General features: G+C 38.3%; 1 non-coding gene across 1 annotated transcript; it reads right to left on the reverse strand.

The window, feature by feature from the left end:
• Window positions 1-745: 745 nt before the first annotated feature.
• TRNAC-ACA (transfer RNA cysteine (anticodon ACA)) lies at window positions 746-817 on the reverse strand. The gene has a single exon. It is a non-coding gene; the product is annotated as a tRNA-Cys (tRNA).
• Between the last annotated feature and the right edge of the window lie 11,878 nt (window positions 818-12,695).

Here is a 12,695-nt window from a genome sequence, read left to right on the forward strand (position 1 = left end):
GGTTGCCATTTCCTTCTCCAATGCATGAAAGTGAAAAGTGAAAGTGAAGTCGCTCAATTGCGACCCCATGGACTGCAGCCCACCAGGCTCCTCTGTCCATGGGATTTTCCAGGCAAAAGTACTGGAGTGGGGTGCCATTGCTTAGGGGTCATCAATTTTTTACCTTCTCTTTAATGGATTCACACTTTTTTTAGAAACTTACTTTGCCATGATACCATCACTATTACTTTGTTGATGTCTGTGGTGGAGATGACTGTCCATCAAAACCCTCTTCTTGGATTCAGGACAAAATGACAGTTTCCAGCTTCTCTTTCAATCATTATAGTAGTTTGACTAAGTTCCTCTTAAGGAGATAAGAGTAGAGAGAATGTGTGCTGCCTTCATGTTTGAACCTCTGCCTGGCTACCTGTGCCTCCTCCATGTCTGTTTTTCCTCCTGTCACCAATCCCTGAGCATGACAGACCAGTTTTTATGATGTGGACAGTGACAGTATTGTAGAAGGGAGGGGGCAGGAACTCTGGATCTCTGTGTGGTGTGGAGGAGAGTTGCTCTTCAGCCAGGAACACCTGTCTAAACTACAAAAGAACAAAGAACTAGGAACCCCTAAAGGTCATTTTGTGTGAAGTAGCTCAGTCATGTCCGACTGTTTGCAACCCCATGGACTGTAGCCTACCAGGATTCTCTGTGCATGGGTTTCTCCAGGCAAGAATACTGGAGTGGGTTGCCATTCCTTCCCTAGGAGATCTTCCCAACCCAGGGATCGAACCTGGGTCTCCTGCATTGTAGGCAGATGCTTTACCGTCTGAGCCACCAAGGAAGTCCAGAGTAGTGTACAGTAAGCTTTAATATAATATTTTAGATTTAATTTTTAAATACATTATTTTGCTTTTTACAATATACCATGCATGGCTCAGACAGTAAAGAATCTGCAATGCAGGAGAGCCAGGTTTGAATCCTGGGTAGGGAAGATCCCTTGGAGAAGGGAATGGCTATCAACTCCAATATTCTTGCCTGGCGAATCCCTTAGAAGCCTGGCAGGCCACAGTCCCTGAGGTCGCAAAGATTCAGACGAGACTGAACAACTAACACTTTCACTTTGAAAGTTTTCAGGACATTTTTTCTTCCCTTCTTGGCTTCTCTGGCTTCTCAGGCCTGTGGAGAGAGCTCAGTGATTATTTAAAACTTATTTCCCATTATAATTTGATAGCAAAACCTCTTTCAGATTTTCTGTTCACCTCTCAGGCTTTTCTGCTAGGCTTGCTTAATGTGCTGATCAGCACAGCAAGATGAACTTTAGCTCACATTTTAAACTGAAAAACTTATACTGTGATGCACATAGCAAATGTTGTGAAGAAGCAAAAATAACACAAAATGTGTCAATTTTCCCCACCCTTGCATTGTAAAGACTCTCCTTAAGACCTCAAAATGCCAAAATGAAGGAAGTGCTCATGTAACATTCTTTTCTTATATACAGCACATAATCCATTAGATGCCTTTACCTGAAGAAATCACATGCTGTACAGAAGTCATTTTAGAAAATATGTATGTATAGTTGACTACCTTAGTAACAATTTTATACTCTGCTTTGGAGTCTTTGCTGTTGAGTCTTACGGACTGACTGTAATAGCTGGAAACTATTGAAGAGTAGTTCATTCTGGGGTGTCTGCTATACAGCCCACTTTCTAGCCTCTCAGATGTCTAATTCAAGGCTAATTTCTAAGGTTTAGAGACTTTTACTATAGTGATTAGATTGGGAATTCCAGCGTTTACAAAGACCAAAATCTACTCGGTAAATTCTTCATAATTCCCCAATGACTGTCATCTGTGAGGAATTATAAATAACACTCGGTTTGATGCCAGAAGTCTAGTATATTCTGTACAACCAGAGTTCTGCTCATTTATCTGTCCTTCAGTTAAAAGTTGTGTCCAACTCTTTGTGACCCCATGGACTGTATCACACTATATTTCCCTGTTCATCACCATCTCCTGGAGCTTGCTCACAGTCATATCCATTGAGTTGGTGATGCCATCCAACTACCTCATCCTCTGTCACCCCCTTCTCCTCCTGCCTTCAATCTTTCCCAGCATTAGGGTCTTTTCCAATGAGTCAGCACTTCACATATGGTAGCCACATTATTGGCGCTTCAGCAACAGTCTTTCCAATCAGTATTCAGGGTTGATTTCTTTTAGGATTGACTGATCTGATCTTTTTGCAGTTCAAGAGACTACCAAGAGTCTTCTCTAACAGCACAATTTGAAAACATCAATTCTTTGGTGCTCAGCCTTTTTTATGTCCAAATGTCATATCCATACATGACTAATGTAAAAACTTTAGCTTTGACTTTTTGGGCCTTTGTCAGCAAAGTGATGCCTCTATTTTTTAATACTCTGTGTAGATTTATCACAGCTTTCCTTCCAAGAAGCAAGTGTCTTCTAATTTTGTTACTGCAGTCCCTGTCTGCAGTGATTTTGGAGCTGAAGAAAATTTCATAATAAATTACTATGCAGTTTGATATAACTCTAAAGACATAAAGAATTAGAGAAATAATATTCTAAATAATTGGGAAGCCAATAAAGTTTTCCATGTATATAGCCAGCAGTCAACCATAAGTAAGAAATATGAAATATATAAATAATCCTTATATAAATATATATATATATATATTTTTTAATTCCAAGACTGTAGAAACTTTTCCTAAAGCCCTTCAAAACCTTTCTACTGCTTTCTTTCCTACTTGTCTCCTTCATTGGTTACATCAAAAATTCAACATTTTTCTTATAGCATTCTACTCTTACACTAATTATATTGATGATGTGACTTATGGTAATATAGTGATGATGCAAACGGGAGTGATTGAGACTGTTTCTATGTATATATAAGTTAGTGAAGTGGTTAGTAGTATTGCTTTAAAAAATGCACATAAGAAGAAAAAAAGAGATCTCCTCTGTCTATTAAATTTAAGCCTGTGGATTAAGAAACTGTATACCAGACTGGTTTTATGCCAAGATATATGTATATGTATATGTATATGTCTGTGTGTGTGTAGGATGTACACATTATTTTCAATTTTAAATACAACGTTAGATATATTTTCACTCATGAAATGTTTTATGCTTAATTAGTTTAAACTCTACTGAGTTGTAAGTAGTATTCTATAATTTGCAGTCAGGGATGGTACAGAAATTGAAGAATTTACTTCAAAGGGGCTCATATGTGCTGTATTCTTTCCTAATTGTGAATATTAAAAATCTTTTAGGTTCTGTTGCTTACAATTCTCATAAAAACTCTATCGATGTGGGCACACTGGTGACTAGAGAAGTTCTGTGGTTTTCCCAGTAGTGGGTAGAACAGAGAGATACATGGGGGATATCTTCTTCCTGACCCAGTCACCTTAGTCTCTATGGCATATGCCCATTTTTCTCCTCCCCTTCTAACGATGTTGTTTTCCTCTTGTCCTCTTCTCACTACTTAAAAGTAATGCAACTTAATGTAAGAAGTTTCTCCCAGGGATATTTTTTAGAGGGGCAATCTGGGGATTTTTCACGACTAACATAAACTTTTTGCCTTTAGCATGGTTGAAAGGTCTCTGGTCCCACCAACGGTGCTGCTGAATGATCCAGAGTCTCAACACATGGGTCTCTTCACCAGCTTAGGCAGCCATGGAAGGTTTATCTAGAAAGTGTGGTTGTGAGAAAGTAGTTTCCTGAAAAGAAAGACTGACTTTATCTTATCAGCATCCTCTTAATGCTGAGAACTGTAGTTTTTCATGCAATAATAAAAATAATAACAAGGACCAAAAAAAAAAAAAAAAAAAAAAAGGCATTGTACTTAAGATCCAAATATTAACATAAAGATTAAAATATTTCAATGAGAAAATAAAAGGTAGATATCTTTACTTTTTAATATTTAATGCAAAGTAATTTTAATAAACTCTTACTTAAAAAAAAACTATAAAATAGATTTTAGTTATACTTATCTATTAACTAATTCAATTATTTTAATTTAGTCTAAGAATACACACACATTGTTTTCTAAGATTGGTCTTCCATGGGGAGGCTGCTCTGATATGTATATTTTTAAAGGTCATTGGAAGTCAGAAAGTCTTGGAGCCATCCCTAGATTCATAATGAAGGCATTGTCATGGATAAGGCAAAACTGAAGTCTGCATAAATAGTAAAGCTTTACCGTAAAGGGCACATTAAAGAATTATGTTAATTGAGGTCAAAGACATATTCTCACACAATTTTTATTTCCTCTAGAGTGTCCTGCAGAGTTCGAGGGACTTGCTGGATTTGAATAAATATTTGTTAAACAAAGATGAGGTCTTCCCTGGTGGTTCAGGGGTAAAAAGTTCACCTGCAATGCAGGAGATGCAGATTCAGTTTCTGCGTTGGGAAGATCCCCTGGAGGAGGAAATGGCAACCCATTCCAATATTCTTGCCTGGGAAATCCCTTGGACAAAGGAGACTGGGAGGCTACAGTCCACAGGGCCTGGGAGGATACAATCCATAAGGTTGCAAAGACTCAGATATGACTAAGTAACTAAAAACCAACAGCAACAAAAATACAAGTCAGCAGTTCATTTAAGAATCTTTTATCACTTAGTTATTTCTGTGTAACCAACACTTGTAATATATTGACAGGAGTTGGGGCAGAGGAGGTTTGGATTTTTGCAGAAACTAAAGACTGTGGCAAGTGATTTGTCATGTAAGTGAATAAAAGACATATTGATATGTCTTCAGTCAATAAATTGTTTAAGATTATTGGAACTACAGTCATTTTAATCTGTCTCAAAGTGATGAGTCTTTGGGAAGTTCTGCAGATCTAGGTCAGGTCATACTTGACTGATCTTGGTGTAGTCAGGGGTTAGTCAGCTGGGATCTGGCTGGTCATACACTGCCTCAGTTGAAGTGGGTCTCTCTGTTCAAGGTACTCTTTCACCCGACAGCTGGCCAGTCCAACTTATTCTCAAGGTAAATGAGCAAAGTTCCAAGAGAGCGCAGTATAAATGGCCTCCAGAGCTCTATACTCAGAATGCTGTGCTATGACAACTCTGCACTCTATAGGCCAAATGACAAGAACAGCTATGATTCCAGGGTTAAAGAAAAACACTTCACTTCTAGTTGGGAAGAGATGCCATATCTCACAGTAGGGGCCCTTTTTACCACCAATATGTGAAACATTGAAGTGAAAAAAGGAAGAAATCAGAATGTACTCAAGGCTCAAAATTCCTGCATGATGAATTTGTTAGTAGTCACTTTTTTCTCCCTGTCAGAAGCTCTAAATGACAGCAGAATAAGCTTTTCAAATAATTTATGTTATTTGTCAAAACAGCATAGTTATTCACACAAATGACCTAGCTGTGGGTTTGTCAAAGCCCTAATTTTCATGATCTGAGCATTGCTGTTTATAGCACAGTGCTTCTATATGGGGGCCTTTCAATTCCTCTGTTTTTTTTTTTTTTTTTTTTTTACCTTTCTGCACTATTTCCTGTTTAAATTTAAATAGGTTGCTACAAAATTCCCTTTTTATGGCAAAGAATGATTGGTTTAGTTGCTCTGATAATCTTTTTTTTTTTTTTTTTTTCCTTCCTAAAGTAATGCACAGACTAGCACAATCTTTTGATAAGCACACTGCAGGATTATTCATCCTTTTTTAATTGTCAAATTTTATTTTTTTAGGACAGTTTTAGGTTCAAGCAAAACCAGAGCAGAAAATACAGATTTCCCCATACACCTTCTCTCCCTAAACACAAACATTCCCTCAATGGCATTCCCTACTTAGAGCCATACATTTGTCACAATCAATGATTCTACATTGACACATCATAATCACACAAAGTTTATAGTTTTTATTAGAATTCAGACTAGTTGTACATTCTATGGGTCTGAACAAATGTAAATGATATGTATCCATCATTATATACCATATGGAGTATGGTCACTGTTCCCCAAATTTTCCATACTCTGCATAATTATTCTTCCCCTGCCCTACTCTTCACAACTGTTGATCTTTTCACTGTTTTTAGTTGTGCTTCTTCCAGAATGAAATATCATACAGTTGGAATAAAATCATGTATAGCTTTTTCACATTGGTTTCTTTTACTTAAAAAAATGCATTTCTCATTCTTCTGTCTTTAAACTGCTTGATAGCACGTTTCTTTCTGCTGCTAAGTCGCCTCAGTCATGTCCGACTCTGTGCGACCCCAGAGATGGCAGCCCACCAGGCTCCCCCGTCCCTGGGATTCTCCAGGCAAGAAAACTGGAGTGGGTTGCCATTTCCTTCTCCAACTTCAGTACAAACAGAAAGAAAAATGGTTCTATAGGAAGTTATACTCTTCAGTGCACTGAAACAGAGAAAGGAGCTTTATCCAAATTAACTGAAAAATGCTCTTCCTACAATTCACCTAAGGTCTACCATGAAATTTTAAGTTCTGGTCTTTGATTTGCTCCAAAAAATACTGAAATGGCAGGTACTGTATGGATAGTTCAATGATGGGCTCTATTATAGATTCATCAGATTAAAAAATAAGCAAGTGTCTCTACCCCATGCCCCAACAGAATAAAGATCATCTCTGAGCAGCAGGCAAAGTTATTTAATATGAGGTTACTCCTCAGTAGCAGTGGCTGTACCAGCCTTTGTTGTTGACCTCAAGGAGTTCTATCACCACCTGCAGGATGTTGTAATTGTGTTTCTTCAGCAGCCTTAGGTTCAACTGCCTGTCACAGAATCCCATTTCAAAGAGAGTCTATAATGTCTCATTGTGTGGATTATCAGTTTGTTTAATGGGAATACCAGAACACCTAACCTGCCTCTTGAGAAATCTGTATGCAGGTCAGGAAGCAACAAGTAGAACTGGACATGGAACAACAGACTGGTTCCAAATAGGAAAAGGAGTACATCAGGGCTGTATATTGTCACCCTGCTTATTTAACTTATATGCAGAGTACATCATGAGAAATGCTGGACTGGAAGAAACACAAGCTGGAATCAAGATTGCTGGGAGAAACATCAATAACCTCAGATATGCAGATGACACCACCCTTATGGCAGAAAGTGAAGAGGAGCTAAAAAGCCTCTTGATGAAAGTGAAAGAGGTGAGTGAAAAAGTTGGCTTAAAGCTCAACATTCAGAAAACGAAGATCATGACATCCAGTCCCATCATTCCATGGGAAATAGATGGAGAAACAGTGGAAACAGTGTCAGACTTTATTTTTTTGGGCTCCAAAATCACTGCAGATGGTGATTGCAGCTATGAAATTAAAAGACGCTTACTCCTTGGAAGAAAAGTTATGACCAACCTAGATAGCATATTCAAAATTAGAGACTTTACTTTGCTGACTAAGGTCCATTTAGTCAAGTCTATGGTTTTTCCAGTAGTCATGTATGGATGTGAGAGTTGGACTGTGAAGAAGGCTGAGTGCCAAAGAATTGATGCTTTTGAACTGTGATGTTGGAGAAGACTCTTTGAGAGTCCCTTGGACTGCAAGGAGATCCAACCAGCCCATTCTGAAGGAGATCAACCCTGGGATTTCTTTGGAAGGAGAATGATGCTAAAGCTGAAGCTCCAGTACTTTGGCCACCTCATGCGAACAGTTGACTCATTGGAAAAGACTTTGATTCTAGGAGGGATTGGGGGCAGGAGGAGAAGGGGACGAGCTAGGATGAGATGGCTGGATGGCATCACTGACTCGATGGACGTGGATCTGAGTGAACTCCGGGAGTTGGTGATGGACAGGGAGGCCTGGCGTGCAGCTATTCATGGGGTCGCAAAGAGTCGGACATGACTGAGTGACTGAACTGAACTGAACTGAACTCCCCCTGTTGAAGAATGTCTTACTTGCTTTCAAGTTTTGCTAACTGTGAATGAAGTTGATATAAACATTTGCTTGCAGGTTATTGTATGGACATATGTTGTCAATTAGTTTGTATAAATACCAAGAATTAAATTTCCTGGATATCGTGGCAAGTGTATGTTTAGTGTTGTACAAAATAACTAAACTACTAAAGTGTCTGTACCACTGTGTATTCACACCAGCACTGAATGAGAGTTCCTTGGAGGATTGCTTCTCATCCTCACCAGTGTTTGATGCTCTTAGTGTCTTGCATTATGAAATTATTAGGCTGTTTCTGCTTTATTGACTATGCCAAAGCCTTTGACTGTGTGGATCACAAGAAACTGCGGAAAATTCTGAAAAAGATGGGAATACCAGACCACCTAACCTGCCTCTTGAGAAATCTGTATGCAGGTCAGGAAGCAACAGGTAGAACTGGACATGGAACAACAGACTGGTTCCAAATAGGAAAAGGAGTACATCAGGGCTGTATATTGTCACCCTGCTTATTTAACTTATATGCAGAGTACATCATGAGAAACGCTGAACTGGAAGAAACATAAGCTGGAATCAAGATTGCTGGGAGAAATACCAATAACCTCAGATATGTAGATGACACCACCCTTATGGCAGAAAGTGAAGAGGAACTAAAAAGCCTCTTGATGAAAGTGAAAGACGAGAGTGAAAAAGTTGGCTTAAAGCTCAGCATTCAGAAAACGAAGATCATGACATCCGGTCCCATCATTCCATGGGAAATAGATGGAGAAACAGTGGAAACAGTGTCAGACTTTATTTTTGGGGGCTCCAAAATTACTACAGATGGTGACTGCAGTCATCAAATTAAAAGACACTTACTCCTTAGAAGAAAAGTTATGAGCAACTTAGATAGTATATTCAAAAGCAGAGACATTACTTTGCTGACTAAGGTCCATCTAGTCAAGGTTATGGTTTTTCCTGTGGTCATGTATGGATGTGAGAGTCGGACTGTGAAGAAGGCTGAGCGCCGAAGAATTGATGCTTTTGAACTATGATGTTGGAGAAGACTCTTGAGAGTCCCTTGGACTGCAAGGAGATCCAACCAGCCCATTCTGAAGGAGATCAACCCTGGGATTTCTTTGGAAGGAATGATGCTGAAGCTGAAGCTCCAGTACTTTGGACACCTCATGCGAAGAGCTGACTCGTTGGAAAAGACTCTGATGCTGGGAGGGATTGGGGGCAGGAGGAGAAGGGGACGGCCGAGGATGAAATGGCTGAATGGCATCACGGACTCGATGGACGTGGATCTGAGTGAACTCCGGGAGATGGTGATGGACAGGGAGGCCTGGCGTGCTGTGATTAATGGGGTCTCAAAGAGTTGGACACAACTGAGCAGCTGAACTGAAACAATATATCTTTTAATTCCTTAATGTTTTTTTCAGTTTTGACTTAGAGAATAGCTTAAAATTTATTTAATTATGCTTTACATAAAACTTTAAAGTGTATACATTTTAAAAATTAGCACTAATCATGAATAAAAATGTGATATTCTTGTTTTGCCAGGTTTACTATATTTATTATTATAAAATATCCATGCAACAGACGTTAATCTTAATGGAAACACTTGAGAATAAAAGAGGCAGTGATCCAAGGTGAGAGCCTGATGTTCCACTTTGTGGAACTCCTAGGTTTAACGGTGACCAGGACTCAAAAGTGTTGGCAAGGGGCTGAGTCATCCAGGGTCTTCCTATGGTTGGAGCTTGACCTACGCAGAGTAATTGGGGCCTCATTCATTCTTCTCAGGATCTTGCAACCTGTTGTGTTTTTGGAATGACATGTTCAAGTCAATTTCTAAAAACTCTATTTGATCTACAGTGATCCTGAAATTTTAGTTAAAATCAATGATACATTCCTTTCTTCTATGTTCTCTTTTTCTTCTGCCCTTCCTCTTGCTCCTCCCCTTCCTACCTTCCCCATCCCCATTTTTCCCCTTCTCTTCTTTTTTTTCTCCTTCTGGTCCTTCTCCTGCTCCTTTTTTCTTCTTCATCTTCTTTCACTTCCTCTGATTGATTACTAAATACTTACTTTACGGTCTTAGAGACAGCACTGCTTCTCTAACCTTATTCAGCTTCATCAGGGGAATGATGCAAGGTATGGGAGCCAGAACCATAGCAGAATAAAGGACAGTGAGAGTTGGACCATAAAGAAGGCTGAGCATCCAATAAATGATGCTTTCAAACTGTGGTACTGGAGAAAACTTTTCAGAATCCCTTGGACAGCAAGGAGATCAAACCAGTCAATCCTAAAGGAAATCAACTCTGAATAGACACTGAAGGACTAATGCTGAAGCTGAAGCCCCAGTACTTTGGCCACTTGATACATAGAGTTGAATCATTGGAAAAAACCCTGATGCTGGGAAAGGAAAAAGGGGTGACAGAGGATAAGATGATTGAATGGCATCACTAATACAATGGACATGAGTTTGAGCAAAATTTGGGAGACAGTGAAGGACAGAGAATCCTGGAGTGCTGCAGTCCATGGGGTCATAAAGAGTCAGACATGACTTAGTGACTGAACAACAAAAATCCACAGGAAGTCATATCTGTACTAAATGAGATCAGTGAATATTATACACATCCTAGAGCCAAATCTTCCCAACCCAGGAATTAAACGGGGGTCACCTACATTGCAGGTGGATTCTTTACCAACTAAGCTATCAGGGAAGCCCTCCAAAGCTGAAGAGGGGCCTATACTTCAGAAATGTCATGTTTTTACTATAATTATTTGTTGTAAGATGTTCCTGATAGTCTATTTAGAAAATGGGTCATTAGGAAATTTAATTGTCTAAAAATGAATCTTAAGTGCTAATAATGCCTTGAAATAACATAAAATAAATTATTAAAATTAATATATGCATTGTTTAGACAGTATTTGGGGGAGAAAAGATTCAAGTTTAGTTCATTCTAAAAGAGATTTAATGTAAGCCCATCTGTTATAAGCAATGCATATATACTTCTGCCTTTTCTCAGAAAGAAAAATAAAAATACTCTTCAAATTTCTATTGTATGAAGGAAGACCCTCTCTCTGGAGCACTGAAATTGACTTAAAGCTTCAAGATAAGACATACTTCACCATAAATCACACCTGGTTAATATCATCATAGCATTCTCACTTTCTTGTATTTATAGTGGTTTTCCTTAACCTTGTCAAAACAAAAAACAACAACAAGAAATAAAAGTAAATTATGTTAGTAAGTACCAATAACACTAGTTTAAATTCTAACATTCCAGTCAAATATCTCATTTATTTTTCCATTCCTCACCAAGAATGTCAAAACTGATGTAACTGCAAAATAGCAGCTAATTTTTATTTTGCTTTTTTATTGTCTTAACTGCAGAATAGCAGCTAATTTTTATTTTGCTTTTTATTATTTTGTTACTGGGCTTCCAAGGTGACTCACAGTAAAGAATCTGCCCATAGTGCAGAAAACACAGGTTCCATCCCTGGGTTGCGAAGATCCCCTGAAGAAGAGAGTGGCAACCCTCTCCAGTATTCTTACCTGGAGAATTCCATGAACAGAGGAGCCTGGCAAGCTATAGTCCATGAGGTGTCAAAGAGCTGGACCTGACTGAGCAACTAACACACACACACACACACACACACACACACACACACACACACATTATGTTTGTAGTTTGTGAGTAAGCAGTATGAACCTCTTAATAGTGGACATCATGTCTCTGTGCTTTAAATTTGAGCATCCTCAGTACTTAGTATCATCCTGATATTTGGCGGACATCACCCAGATGTATCTGTTGAATGAATCAATGAATCAATGTGTGTGTATGCGTGCTCAGTTGTGTCTAACTCTTTGTTACCTCATGGACTGTAGTCAGGCTCCTCTGTCCATGGGACTTTTCAGGTAAGAATACTGGAGTGGATTGCCACTTCCTTCTCGCAATGAATCAATATGAATGAATGAATGTTAAGTTCAAGAATGCAGATTAGATTGCTTGTTTGCCCAAAGAGGGAAAATTTATAGACAGGAAAATTCCAGAATATTCAGAATCTGTTAAAAACATGAAGCATTTTGTTGTCACTGTTGTTTGGGTAATTATCTATTTTCCATCACTTTAATCAGCATTCAACATAGTGTTATGTAAGCAAAATGACTCATTGGAAAATCTGGGCTTAGGTGCCCTTGAGCCTCTAAATGGACAAGATCATTAAACCTTTTCATTTCCCCCAACACTACAACTACAGCATCACTATACCTTCATCAAAAAAGATCTTACCTGTCAAATACTCAGCATCTAATTTATACTTCATTGGCCTTACTTTTTGCTTCGCTAACTTCACTGACAGAGGAACCACTTGTTTTGAAAGAGGTAATAATAGTGCTACCCTAAGAGATGTAGGGAAGTGATATTTAGACCTGGTAAAAATACTGCATGGTTTAATTTTCTTATTAACTTGTCAACTTTTTCTGTATAGTATGTAGCTTGGACTTCCTTTTCTTAAAGTCATGACTAAATGTTTTAAGTTGGTAAATATTTACCAAAATTTCTGTCCTTATATGTCTTATCTAAAAAATTAATTTGCAACAAATATTTCCAAGCCTCTTTTGCTTCACACATTTATCCCTAACCGTCTGCAAAAATTTAAAATAAATAAATACAAAACTGATGTTAAAGGAAGAGTGAGATTTGGTCTCGATTATTTAGATATCCTAATTCTGGGGTGTCTATACTGTTTAAAATTACCAGATTCTTTCTCAAACCTCTGCTTCTGTTTGCTTGTGTAAACACAGTGTTTTTGTTTTTGTTTTGTTTTTTTTTGGATAAAGTTTTATGAGGAGGGATTACTAGCACTTCAGAGAATAG

This window comes from Budorcas taxicolor, chromosome 1 (genome assembly GCF_023091745.1).
Source record: "Budorcas taxicolor isolate Tak-1 chromosome 1, Takin1.1, whole genome shotgun sequence".
NCBI lineage: Eukaryota > Metazoa > Chordata > Mammalia > Artiodactyla > Bovidae > Budorcas > Budorcas taxicolor.